This window comes from Paramormyrops kingsleyae, chromosome 12 (genome assembly GCF_048594095.1).
Source record: "Paramormyrops kingsleyae isolate MSU_618 chromosome 12, PKINGS_0.4, whole genome shotgun sequence".
Lineage (NCBI taxonomy): Eukaryota > Metazoa > Chordata > Actinopteri > Osteoglossiformes > Mormyridae > Paramormyrops > Paramormyrops kingsleyae.
In genome coordinates this window covers 18,904,205-18,918,741 of record NC_132808.1, presented here as the reverse complement: position 1 = coordinate 18,918,741, position 14,537 = coordinate 18,904,205, and the positions used below count along the sequence as shown (strand labels likewise).

General features: G+C 41.6%; 1 protein-coding gene across 26 annotated transcripts in view; it reads right to left on the bottom strand.

Annotated features, from left to right (window-relative positions):
• LOC111842609 (protein tyrosine phosphatase receptor type D) overlaps positions 1-14,537 on the bottom strand; it is a 363,307-nt gene that overhangs the window by 205,333 nt on the left and 143,437 nt on the right. For all 26 annotated transcript variants that reach the window (XM_072697609.1, XM_072697611.1, XM_072697613.1 and 23 more), the window contains exon 7: positions 3,890-3,938. The gene's annotated coding sequence lies outside the window, so the exon portion shown is untranslated. The remainder of the gene's footprint in view (positions 1-3,889; positions 3,939-14,537) is intronic.

Genomic DNA, 14,537 nt, shown 5'->3' with positions numbered 1-14,537 from the left:
ATCAATGCCATTCTGTGCTGGGTGATAACAAAAAGAAAAACATGCATTACTGCAATTTCAATTCATTCTCTGCAGTACCTACACTATCTCATTTCTTTGAACTTAACACAGGAAGAGAACAGCTGTCAGCTTTTAAATTAGTAAATGTGATTAGAGTACCACTGGTGCATAGTGTCCTAGCCAAGTCTAGGATACAGATCTGTAGAATTGAAACGCTAATTTGGTAAAACAATGCAATCATAATAGAGGTACCAGTTCAGTCTCATTTAACCGTTGATTTTTATCTCTAATCTCCAGGTATAAAATTAGAATTATTTTGTATGTTTTGAGAATGAAAAAATAAAATAAAAATAAAAATTATAAAGAAAATGATGGGCCAATTGGGCAGATTTGGCTTAAAAGCATGTCATCCTGCCTTCTGCAGATTCCGGGGGTTTCCTTGGACAACATTAGAAAAACGTATTACAAGCTTCAGTGAAACCATTTAACTGGATTCAGGCAAAGATTCTCAACAGTTACTTATGTAAATAGTTATACTGGAGGCATCTCATTTACAGGGTTCAGAATTGGACCATGGAGTAAGATTCTCATTTCACGACACTGACACATTTACGGTAGATCTGCACCTACACCTACAGCACTTAACACCTCGTTTCAAGTGATGTACGGGCTGGGGAATGTGGAACGCGATCCGCGAGCACCACGCAATACAGTTGGAAAGCCATCCCAGCTGTGGCGGAGCGAGATTCACAGCTGCGTCAGGGCTGATTTCCTGCAGAAGTTCCTGGGCACCCACAGGCTGTGGCTCGGCCTGAAAAGACTCGACTGTTTCACCAACAGACATGTGACTCCATGCCTACAACAGCAACCCATGAGGGAGTGGATTGACTCTGGCTCTCTGCTCGATGGGGAGGAAGAGTGTCCTTAGAAAGGGACACACTCAATGCTCAAACTGTCAGGCTCACTCAATAACAGCAGCATGAGCAGCAAAAATCCCATCCTGCAGACAAGTCAGACATTTGTGGTGTATGTTTAGAGGTGTCTATACCCTGAGAAGAGTGTATATCATGACATTTATTCTTTAGGGTGTGTATGTAATGACGTTCATTCTTTTAGGGTGCAAATGTCATGATGTTTATGCCATGATGGTTATTCTTTTAGGGATGAGTATGTCATGATGGTTATCATGTTAGTCATGATTATGTCATGATGGCTATCCATTCAGGCATGAGTATTTCATGATGGTTATTCTTTTATGCATGAGTATGTCATGATGGTTATCATTTTAGGCATGAGCATGTCATGGTGGTTATCCTTTCATGCATGAGTATTTCATGATGGCTATCCATTCAGGCATGAGTATTTCATGATGGTTATTCTTTTAGGCATGAGTATGTCATGATGGTTATTCTTTTAGGCATGAGTATGTCATGATGGTTATCATTTTAGGCATGAGCATGTCATGATGTGATGGGTATTCTTTTAGAAATGAGTATGTCATGATGGTTATTCTTTTAGGGGTACATATGTCATAACATTTATGTTTCGGTGGTGGGGGTATACAACAAAAATCCCTCACTAATGACAAATGCATTTTCTTATGCTGGCAGACTCAGTCACTATGGATTAAACGCAGAAATGAAACTGCACAGATGCTCTAATCCTGCAATGGTTTTGAATGTGAGGGTTTCTGGGTTGCTAACATTTGGCTTAGCTTCCTATTCTAGCATTTCAGCTTCGTTGTATGTGGTGTGTATAGGACTACAGAACATCCTTGTCTACAAAGAGCAAGAGAGATGGCGAAAATAGTCAATTCTGTATGGAATAAAGAAAATGCGTTTCTCCCCCATTTTCCAGAATAATGTGGCATTAACCCCTAATTTGTGAAGCTATAAGCAGTTCTTAGCTATAATACAGAGATGATGTAGCCTTAGATCGTCCTCCACAATGCTGGTTGTTCATCCATTCATCCACGTCTTTATTGCCCCTGTTGCTCCCCTGAGTTGTGGCAGCCAACTCTCCCATATAGTGTGACGTTATGTACATTAAACCACTTTGCTGTAACTATAGCTCAGAAAAATCAGCCTCATCCCCAGAGTTTGTCATCCTTCATTTTCTGGTACAGAACGAAACTAGTAGGTTAGCAGTGATTAATGACAGAGCTGGCAAAACAGATCAAAACAAACAGAACAAAACAAGAGTGAGTAACTGTGCATGTGAAACAACACTGTGCATACACTGTTTCTGTTTGCATCTATTTCTTGAAGATTAAATCTAGCTACATAGTCCTGGTGGTTTGCATCTTAAACCTGTAAAATTTCATCTGCCATTCTCGGTGAGAAACACTGAAGTATACTGCGGTTATTGCTAACGCTCACGTTACAGAGTGGCTCTAACCCGATTGCCTTCCGAAATGTTTTTCGGAAGCCAGATGAGCGTCGGTACAGAGGATGGAAATGAGAGCGCGTATCACCCCAGGGCAATGTTCTGTGCTCTTAATTAAATGCGGCACGTGGAGCAGACTCCCTCCTCGGAAGGTCGGGATGAATGGAATGCTGGGGCATTGTTCGACGCCGGTCGACTCACAGTTGACTCCGTTGTTTAATTTTGCCACGCTCACAGATTTCATTACCCTGATGAGGACGAAACAGGAAAGACAAACCCACTAACAATAAACCTTATGACTGTCCGCTGTCTCAACACAATTACTACAACTGTAATTTAAGGGCCATTCATAACCCTAATTACCGTATTTAACCCTTCACTACTGATGACTGTTAATTTCGAGCTGCGTAGCTGTTATTGTATTTGCGAAAATTTAATTACTTCTATTTTATTACAAGGGAAATTGTTACTTATAGGACATTTCAAATGATTTCTTCTGAATTACTGTGGAAAAACAATGGGATCATCTAAAAGCTGTTTTTTTTACATTCCACTTCTCTTGTCCCAAACCATCACATATAACCTGTTGTATGGGAATGAAATTTAAGTAAACTGATGAAGAGCAATTAACCTGCAGAAGCTATTACTGCATCCAGCCACCAGCACACACACACAGATCTGTACTCATGTTTTTATGGGGACCGTCCATTCATTCCTATGGGCAAAACCGTAATTCCCACAAAGACGACATTAACTCCTACCGAGCCCTAACCTTAACCATGAGTAACCAAACAAAAGACAAGTCTTTTGGAGCTTTTAGTTTTTTGATTGCAGTCTCAGATTTTTATAAAACTGAATTTCCCCTTGTGGCAACCGAAAAAAATGATCCCCACAATGTCAAAATAACAGGTTTTGTCCCCATAATGCAATGTATACCTGAACCTCACACACACACACACACACACACACACATGCAGGTTTGTACTCATATCTTTGTGGGGACTCTCCATTCATTTATATGGACAAAACCTTAATCCCAAATAGGACAACCTTAACCCTGACCCAGCCCTAACCATAAGTAATAGGTAACTAAACTAAATGGTTACAGATTTGTATAAAACAGAGCTTCCCCTTGTGGGGATCGGAAACGTCAAAATAACAGGCTTTTATCACATTGTGAGGGTATTTGGTGCCCACAATGCAATGTGACACATACACTGTATGCTGCAAGCAACATAAGCCCTTAGTGAAGCTGCATATTACAAACAATAAAACGAACAAAAAAAAAACTGCAATGACAACGATTTCCTTCAAACATAACCATAGGCATGGCCAAGAAGTCTATACCGTATACCAACTATTGCACAGGTTCCAGTTCTCATGCATATTGCAGCTGTTTGGTTGCCCTTTGCACCAGACATGATAACAAACAATGGATCAGGAATTCCCACGACCAACAGCGATGGAAAACACTAAAAACTAGACACATGATAAGTTGCCTTACTTTGAGGTTGAAGGTGTGAAAATCAGTGGAACATTCTGTCCTCTGAGACCTGCAAGATGAATAGAGGTGAAACATTACAAGAAAATAATAGACAATACACCAGCATATCCTTCAATTAAAACTGAATGGTTTATTGCAGCTGTCCTTGAAATGAAGGACAGGAAGCTTGAGGAACTCATGGCAAACTTTTCTAATTGAGCATGTGAAAAAAATTGCGATGATTCATATTGAATTAGAGCAAAATTATAATATGAAAGAAAATGCAACAGTTAACATTTGTGGGTAATAATTCAATCCTACGAAGTAGAAACTGAGATCATAAAGTCTGATGTCAGATACGTGTGTGCTGAAATCCAACTGTGAACCTACTCCAACGAAAACTCCAGAAACCAGCTGACCAAATCATAAAGGAGAGCCATTTGTCTGTCAGCAGTGTTCCCGGGATGGACTGGGTTAGATATTTTTCCCCCCAAAAAAAATCTCCTTCAAAGAAAATCATCGGAGTGGAATTCAAGGGCAGCGGTAAGTAAAACAAGTGGCGGTCTGTTCTCCGGAGAAGTGATGGCCGTCTGGAAGCGGGATTAATCTGCCGTAGAGGCAAGCCACACCACCAACAGCCCAGATCTCAGGGCCCACGCCGAGGCGCGAGACGGATAATCTGCCAGGGAGCCGCGGAGGATTCCCAGGAGCGCTTCGCTTTACCGCCACGGGAGCTGCCAACTTCATCCCAAGCCGCTTTTACACCATCAGTCACCTTGTCACTGCAAACTGTGCGTGCGGTATTAAAGACGGGGCCATAAGGGAGGCCTGCAGCCCTCTGAGAGCTCATGGCGTGCCAAGAGAGCAGAGCAACTGGGTCATGGCACCTTTGAGATCCAGAATCTGAATATTAGTACTAAATATTGCCTTATTACCTGGCCTATATGTCAACGAGCCTGAGAACTCGGCATGGAGATCCAGCTACTTCTAATTCGTGGACTAACCTCACCCAATCATAGCAGCACTTCAACAGTATGTGTCAAAGTCCTCAGCCAATTAGAATTAAAAATGTTGACCGTGCATCGATTTGTTGATTCATTGCTGGCTTAATCATTTATTTGGAAAAATAAAACCCCTGAGAAATAAATGTAAACCGTTTTACAATTGCTTCATTTTCAGCTGTAAAATTGTTTAATTAATTTGTTGGTGGTGGGGGGGAGGTGATAATTAGCAATCACAGCTGTTTTTGGTAATCACTAGGTAAATACAGGTGTATGTTTGACTCTAGAGAGACCCCATGCCTGGCTGCTTGTTTTGTGCTCTGCGTGCGCTGATTTTATAAAAATGCATGTTTTTATCATTTTTCTGTTTGTTTCGTGAGGAAACATACTTGTACAGTATGTGATGTCAGATAGAAGAGTATAGTGAAAAGCAGTTTCCTACAATAGTCCAAATCTAAAGAACCAATACACTTACTGGCCACTCATCCCTATCCCTGTACATTATTTCTGTACTCTTGCTGATGTTTTGTGTTTTTCCTAAGGTTGGGCCTGGCCTACAGTCTGTATAATGTTCCAAGATGGCTGTACTGCATAGTCAGACCTTCGCTCAGACCTAGAAATCTTGAGTTGAAATTAACCTACAGTACCAGTCAAAAGTCTGGATGCACCTACCCATAGAAAGGTTTATTTGTAGTATTCTCTACATTTTTTAATAATTACAAAGACATCAAAACTATAAAATAACATATATGGATTATGCAATAACCAATAAAGTATTTAAAAAAAAATCAGTGGGTTGGGACTCAGAAGGTTGTCGGTTCAAACCCCTTGGTTGGCAGAGTGATGCCACCACTGGCCCTTAATCCCAATCGCTCCAGGGACTGGCTGCCCCTACTGTCTCCTCTATGCCAGTTTCATGAGGTGCCCTCATGCTTTTCCAGCTGTCCTGAAGGAGGTCCCACATATGCTGAGCACTCATTGGCCGCTTGTCCTTCACTCTCTGATCAAAGTCCTTCAAAACCATTTCTACTGGGTTTAGGTCAGGTGGCCAGGTCATGTGATGCGCCGCTCTATCACTCTCCACTGTAGATGTCTTGGCGTGTCCAAACTTTTGACCGATACTATATATAACAGTTGAACTTCAGTACAACCCCTCCTCTAATAGAAGCCTTTGCATGGTTCCTCAAAATATAAAGGTAAATTCCTGTCAGGCGTGGCAAACGGTATGAAACAAAATAGAAAATAACAACATTGGCTTAACAGAAGGGGGCGCTGCTGCGCGGCTGCTTCTACTGCTTGAGGAGATGAGCATCTGATGCAGAGTCTTGGAACAGGGTGAGATTTAATGCAGTGTAAGGAACAGCTGAAGGTGATAATCGCTTCCTGACCCAACGGGGCAGCCCAAATTAATGCATAATAGGCAAACATATCACTTCTGCTCTTTACGAAAAGGCAGATCTACCGTACTTACGGCAATGCTGTCATGCAGTATCTGTGAAGGGTATTTTAGAAAGAAAAACGTGCTTGTTTTCAATGAGGTTGAAAGAGCCTAAAGCTTTGCAAAACTGATACTCTTTCTGGGGGGTTATTCACCCATTCATCCATTATGACTTTTTTAGTAAACGGTCATGGAAAGTCTGGAGTCAATGCAGGAATCACAGGGAGGGGGTGGCCTGCTTAGGAAGGCAGCTCACCCCACGGCCTAACAGGAAAGCCTAGCCCTTCTATCCTCTTCAGAAAGCTAGGTGACAGGTTTTATTCATAAGGAAGATCCTTCACTATTGGAATATTAAGTACGAAATGGCAATTTATATATTAATCTATAGTCACATGTGACATACATTATTTTGTTTGATGTAGGTGGAATAAAGTACGAGAACAGTGCTGAGGAAAATCTGCAGGACTTAGCTCTGCATTCTCTGCCTGGAATAGAAACACTACAAAATTTATTTGAAACAGTTAAGGTCATGGAGGCCATGTTTGCTTTGAAATTCCCATTTTATTGTCGTATTATTTTGTTTTGTTTTGGGGGCATTCCTCGCTATAAACTCCTCCTTCACTAGCAATATGATTGGCTGATTGGGCTCCTAATTCCTTAAACGCGAATGATAAATTACGATGCACGTTATTGCTTTCTTAAATTATTATCCATATGATCGTGAGACATAATTCCTCTTCGTGTTATGCCCTCGTGTTGAACAAGACGGATGGCAGACTAAGTTGTGTCATCAAATGTGATTCTAATTGCACTATACAGAATGATAATATAGCTAATCTGTCCAGCAGGCGAATAATAGATTTGCAGGCAATGGCTGCTGTATTTTAAGGACGAGCATCCAAGGTGGATTTAATGATTGCCTGCAAACAAAGGAACTGATTCTGGGAGTCTTGGGTGTGAGACGGGTATTTGGCTCCTTTCCTGTGCTTGTCTCAGCACTTAAGCCACTCACTGCAACGTTCTCTAGCAATACACAGAGCGCCCAGAGCAGTCAATCTAGAGGACTGCAACGCCAAGCAGCTAAGAAGGATTCCTTCCACTTTCTTGACGGATTTTTCACCTGTACCGGTGATCAGAAGGTTGCCGGTTTGAGTCCCAGCCTTGGTAGAACAGTCAAATGTACTTGGTCCCCTGAGCAAGGCCCTTAACCCCCAGCTACAGGGATGCTACATGTTGACGATGTGCTGTGACCCCCAAGCTCGCTGTCATCTGTGTGTGTGTGTCTCACTGAGAGCAAGACGGGGTAGGCGAGGCGAACAGGGAATTTCCCCACAGTGATGAACAAAGTATCATTCAACTAAAAACAAAAACATGTATTATTATTATTATTATTATTATTTTTATTATTATTATTATTGTTGCTGCTGTTATTAACTTTACATGGGCGTGTTGTAATACATTGCTGCATCATTTACACAGAATAATTGAGAAACGGAGAAGGAAAGACATAGAAATGGAAGAAAAGAAGCAGATGACAATGGCAGGGGGGGTAACCAAAAACTCCCAAGTATTATTACAGTATCATTAATATTAGGTAACACTTTATTATGCATTCATAGAACATTCAGTACACCTTCATAATGCATTCATAGAACATTCATAAGCAGCATGCAAGTACACCTTAACATCCTAACATCCCTTAACAGCTTTACTATACATTAATAACAAACATTACATGATTATACAATTTTAATGTTTGTTATTATTATACAATGTTTGTTATTAATGTGTATTACAGCTGTTAAGGGATGTTAGGATGTTAAAGTATACATACATGATGTTTATGAATATTTTATGAATACTTAATGAATACATTATGAAGGTGCACTGAACGTTTTATGAATGCAATATAAAAGCATTATGAAGGTGCAGTCAATGTAAAGCGTCACCTATTATTATTATTATTATTATTATTATTATTATTATTATTATTATTCCAGTGGCCCTGCAATTGGATAAGGCCGTAAATGTCGGTATCATAGAATCCACACTTTATTTTGCCCCAAGAGGCTAACAGCACATGCTAGGCTGAGCAGGTCCTTATGTAAACAGTACTGGAGCAAGGCAACCTTAGGACTCCATATATTACCTGAGGAGATCACAGAGACCCATGTTACATTACATCCATCATGACAAAGTACACCGGATGAGAAGACACAGGTTCAAACTGTAAATATGGCATCTCCTTCTGCGAGGCTGTGAAAGCAGGAGGCAGGGAATTGGCGTAGGAGGGCAGGGGAGGGGGGGCATGCAGCCCACGTCAGGGGAGAGGAGATTTACCGAAAGATGGACTGGCACTGATCTCTGGAAGAGAGGACAGATAGCACAGGGCCTATTTACTCTTTTTAATTGAAAATGTCTGTCATAGCAAACAGCCTTGTCAGCTTCCACCACGGTACTAATCACTTTGGCTCCACTATAAACCACCTTCCAAGGTGTAGGAAGTGTACAGTGCCGAGAGTGATTGTTTAGCGTTTGCGTACACAGAACACAACACAAGACAAGATTAAAAAATATATATAATGATCATAAAAATATAACTGATAACTGATGCAATCGAGACCGTTAAGTGCTGAACGCCGTCATTTTCTTGCAGCCACTGGCAAGGTCCTGACACTACACGTCACACACTCATGTAATTACAGAACAGAAGCACTGACAGAACCCAGGCGGATTTAGTCCCAGAAGGAAGTGTCTTTTCCCAGAGTGCTACAGCGAATACTATCCTGTTGTGCAAATAGTGGGCCACAGAAACGAAAGGGGGGGGGGGGGGGGGGGCAGAAAGGCCCATGCCAGGGTGACATTTGGAGCATCATCACTAATGCAGTGATGGACAATCACAAAATAATTACCTACAAATAATGTAATGCAGACTGATAAAACTTTAACAAGAGCGTATGAGTTTTTCAAAAGCAAATAGACAAGTAGACATGATCGGATAAATGCTTGGAAAATGAGTGGATGTCAGTATCATAATATCCACACTTCATTACATTTACATTTAATTTATTTAATGAACGCTTTTGTCCAAAGTGGCGTACAAGTGAGGCAAATGATGTCATGGCTTGAGGGACGAAGGACTTGAGGGCAGGTGTTGTAACAGAACAAATGGAGTTTATTTTGAAACAAAGTATGTAAATTAACTGGACTGCGAGGGATCAAAACGGGAGAACTGGAACATAGGATGGGCACAGGCAACAGGAGGGTTCGACATAAATGACAGGACTGGGGAAAACAGGACTGGGATGCACATATATACCAAACCAATGAGGTAGGTGATGAGAGCCAGCTGGTAGTGATTAACACAAGGGCTGGAACGAGAGGTAAGACAAACGAGTAACAGGAGTGGCTTGTTAGGGTCACAGTAGGAAGGAGGCAGGAGGAGCAGGTGGATGTGGCAGGTGGATGTGGCGGGTGGGATGTGACAAATAGCACATTAATATACATGCTGCCAAGGAGCTGACTAGGCATAAATGCCGCTACACTGAACTTCCAATGAACGCTTAGCAAATTATTTACAAATAATGTAATGCAAACCTTCAAACCGTTATTAATAAAAGCCTAAATTACCTGCAAGCTTTTTAAATATTAGATTAGATTTGTTTTTATTTATTTTTAAACAAAAGCCTATATCTGCAAAAGCAAACAGACAAGTGGACATGACCTTATGCTCTCTATGGTCCGTGGTACATGCACTGTAATCTCTGTAAGTCTCACTGCAAAGACTGCATATCTTAGCAGCTACTACTGCTACCAATAATAACGACAGGTTTTTTTGACAGTGTAGCACCGATCACTCTGCTTGCCACACTGTCCTGATACTCCCAAGAATGTGTGAGAAGTAATTTCATAGTAAACGGTACAATCTGGCTCTCTCAAGCACAGATGGAAATGGGGGGCGGGGGGGGAACAGGTGTTAACTTGGGAGGAAAGCTCACTGCCACGAGCCCAGGTAACAGACACTTTCTGTTACAAGCGCAATGTGAGGGATCGATACTCCACACCGACACCGGCTGAGTCAGTGACATCTCTCTGATTATTTCCTGGTGTCCGCTGGGATTTCAAGCAAAAACGAAGTATATCACCATATGTACTAAAATATCACCCACTGTAAAGTCACAGCGCCGGCCTGACTGTGGGGGCGAGTCTGAGTTGACAGAAACACGATTTTTAGCCCTTAGCTAAGGTTCATCGCTGCCAACTTGGATCATGTGTCTGTCAACCTGGAGCCCAATTCGTTGGACCCTGCATGTGCCGCACCAAGGTTTATACATTCAGATCATTTTTGTTCACGCTGTATATGCTGATTATATATCGTCCCCAAACATCATAAAAAGCTTACAATTGTCTCTGCAGCCTCTGCACCTCTGAAACCGGTACGCTGAAATATGCAGGAGTTTGGCTCAGACGATGGGTTAATGGCCGTGTCTGATGGCACCAATCGCAACGCCGGCGACTGACGCTTACGGATTCATGGACGTATTTCATTTCAATCACTGCTTGCTCTTAAGCTCGGCGATATAATTGCATTACATTTCCACGGGGAAAGCAATCACAAGGAATCACATCCCGCTGAAATAAGCTGCTCCAGAATCTGATCTCATATCTGATTAGCAGCCGCGGTTTGGTTCCTGCACTCCTGATGGGTTTAATGTGTCATAACATTAACAGAAGGAAACTGAATTTTTTTCTTCTTTTAAATATAGTGCTCGCAATCCTCTCGAAAAAGGCCACATCCATAACTAACGTTATCGTTCAGGTGCTATCGAGGACAATGCTTGAGAGCACTCGTGACAGACAGAACTCTAGAATCAGGTGCTCGGGGTAGGATTTAGTCTTTTTGATTGGGCTCTGCCAACATTCAGCCAGTCCTGCTCCTGCGTGATAAAGATACAGAGGGTTTTGAACTACGGCTCAGCCCCTACAAACATATTACAGACACCCTGCAAAAGCATTGACATATTTAAATTATTTTTACAGTTACCGGTGAAACAGAATGCTACAGTGGCAGTTTTCCTTTCGGTCTTGGGGGGAGGGGGCAGCCGACGCGAGGTCACGGCAGGGTTAATAATGACGCATCGGTTTTTAAGGCTGAGAAGGTGACCAGCTGCTGGGTGAAAGGACTCAAGCAGGCGAGGACGCTTGCCAGTCGCGGCGGCGAACAAATCAATCCGCGGCAGAATGGCATTCTCGCGTCTACATGCAGCGTGCTTTATAGCGGTCATAACTACAGCAGAGAGCCCGAGGTCCCCTGCATTATGAAATCTATATATCAGAATTCTTATCCATCAAAAACATAAACAATTACAGTGACAGCAATAGCAGCAACACAGTGACGCTGCCGTCTTAGAGAGGATATATCCCATGTGCCGTGAATGATCCCTCACACAGCGCCAGTGAAATTTAGCAAGGGCGTAGCTTGGGGGTGGGGGGGGGGGGGCATTGAGACAGAGCTGGTCAATCCTACGGGTGGCATAGGCGGCTGCTTAGGGCGCCAGATTGTGGAGGGGCACTGACTTGCCAGGTGATACTCACCCGGGTGCCACATTTGGCAGGAGCAGTACTGGGTTGAGGTCTCCACCCATTAAGGAGGGTTCAGGGATATTCCCCCCCATCCCCCGGAGATGTTTTTTTTTGTTTGTTTTTGTTTTGAAAAAGCAGTTCAATGGCTGTTTCACATCAATTTTAAGGGGACGACATATAGCAAACCAACATACACATCCCAGTTAGTGGTTGTATTGAGTGGTTTTGAGTATTGGAACTGTTACAACCCCCACCCCCCCCCCTTCCTTTTATCAATACTGTAATTACCAGTGTTTGATTTGTATCCAATTCTCATAGTATGTGACATTAACCATAGGCTTAATGGATAATCTGAATAACTACAATTAATCAAACTCCTTTCTGAATAATGACCTCAAGTGCAATTAGTTAAGTATGCCACCAAAATGATCGTGAACATCTGTTGTGGTTTGATCGTTTAATCACTTGTGAGAATTACTTAGCGAATAGCTACAATACTCAGCATATTTCTTTTTTAGTGTTACACCAGGTGAAACACCAGACTGAATTTAAATTCAACAAAACAGAAGGGTCAAAATGTCACTGTCTATTAAAACTTTTTTCCCTTACTTTCTTTTCATTCATAGGAGGAATAATGCTTAGCGTCTCAGTCCTCTACATGCCCAAGATGAAACATAAGGGCTCCGATTCATCATAACCGAGATCTGCATTTCAGAGTTTATGTTAATGAAATGCCTGAGTAACCACATTCACAGAGTGCTCTTTTGCCTTTGCTAAAAGACAGATGTGTCTTATAATCTCTGTTGATTTTTCTTCTTTAAGATTCATTTCTCAGGTTTATTTGAGCAGTAAATAGATAAGGAAGAAAAATACGAAAAAACCTCATAAGAAAAAAAAAACATTCATGGAGGTCATGTCAGTTGCAAACAGATAATTTGCATTTTAAAAACAGCAAACTACAAGGCCATCTGCAATAAGATCGAATCAATGTCCCACTTCACAGAAATGAGAAAAAAAATCTGATTGTTCAGTTAGAAACAGAGTGATATTAGTTGGTAGTTTTTCTGAAGCAGTTCAAGTTTAATGCTCAGTTAGAGAGCTTTGAGCCAATCAGCAACTGTGTGTTTTTTTTTTTTTTTTGCTTTGGAAAGTCCAAACTCCTTTCAGCACCGTGTTGCGAAGGGCTGCAGGGAGACCTTGTTCATCAGTAGCAATTTCACTTTCGCTTTCAATTCATGACCTTGTTCAATAACGCCAAATAAGGTCACGTTATCACACGACAAGGGAAGGTAACTGTGTTTTATTTTAGACGGTCCCTTGTCAGGGACATACAGGAGTGGTGGGGGGGGGGGAGGGGGGAGGACAACAAAAGGCCATTGTGGCAAATAAACAAACAAAAAAGGCAGTTTCAGTGGGGAGCGACAAAACACAACTGTAGTTTCACACAAAAGACAAAAATCACGGTCATGTGACCCCTCCCTCCCCCCAACCAGGCACACCGCTTCACCTTAATTACTGTTAAATAACGGAATTCACCTTCATTTTATCATCCGGTCTATAAAAACATCGTTTAATCTACATCACATAGCTACTGATGCAGGACAGAGACACCCTGATGTACAGAGTAAGATACTGAACATTATTCCCCTTTATGCAGAGTCTGCGGCTTGATTTAATTGCTTCCTTCATATTACATTGCAAGGGTACATTTTTTTGGGAGTAATTTAATCACTCGGAAAATGGAAAGCAAATCGTTCCCCTTCACTGGTCTGATTCCGTTGTATCGCTTGTTATTAACTTGATATGAACTAGCTTTCAAGCACAGCTGCAAGTCATCTTCTGTGTAGCCTGTAGTGGAGCAAGCTTATTGTTTTAAGAGACTGATAATGTACATTTAATGAAGAGGAACCAGTGCCTTTGCTCCTTATATATTCAACACTGTCCTGATAGTTTCTCCTAGTTAACAACCCACCTGCAACCTCTGTTTGATGTCAGATTTAAAATGATGATTTGGGAATGATCTGATTTAGTATATGGGTTAGACTCTTCTGCCAGGCATGTGTGAGGGAATTTGTCATTTTCTCTATGATTTTTTTTTTAAATTCTTCCATTTCCAAATCATCACAGGCCATTAAATCGCAAAAACTAACTATCTTTGCTAATATCGTCTAGCACAGCAACAATGACAAGTTAATTTATCAAACTGAACAACATATCGGAGTGGGGATATTTTGTACAATAATGGAACCAACTGCATGTCAAAAAAGTGCTTTGAGCACATTGTGAGCGACGGCATCGAAAGATTTGTTTAGTCATTTGTGGTCTACCTTCTATTTCCTTGCAGTACGTCATCAGCAGTGTGAAGGGGATTTGAGCCCTCGATTTGTGTATGCTCCAAAAAGTAATACACACTGGCTTTGTTTTTCGGTACGGTTAACCCCATTGACCACAGCCTTGCAAATATCGATCTTCTTCCAAAGCCCTTTTCATTTTGCTAAATAACCTGTTAAACAACAGAGAGCCCGATGCGTTTAAAGGGCATTGTTGACTCCGCTTCTTTCGAAATAAGCACTGCAATTAAATTGACCCGTCAAGTGAGGAAGCCGGAGAATATGCCAGCCCTTTTCCTCTTGTGTAAGTCACACAA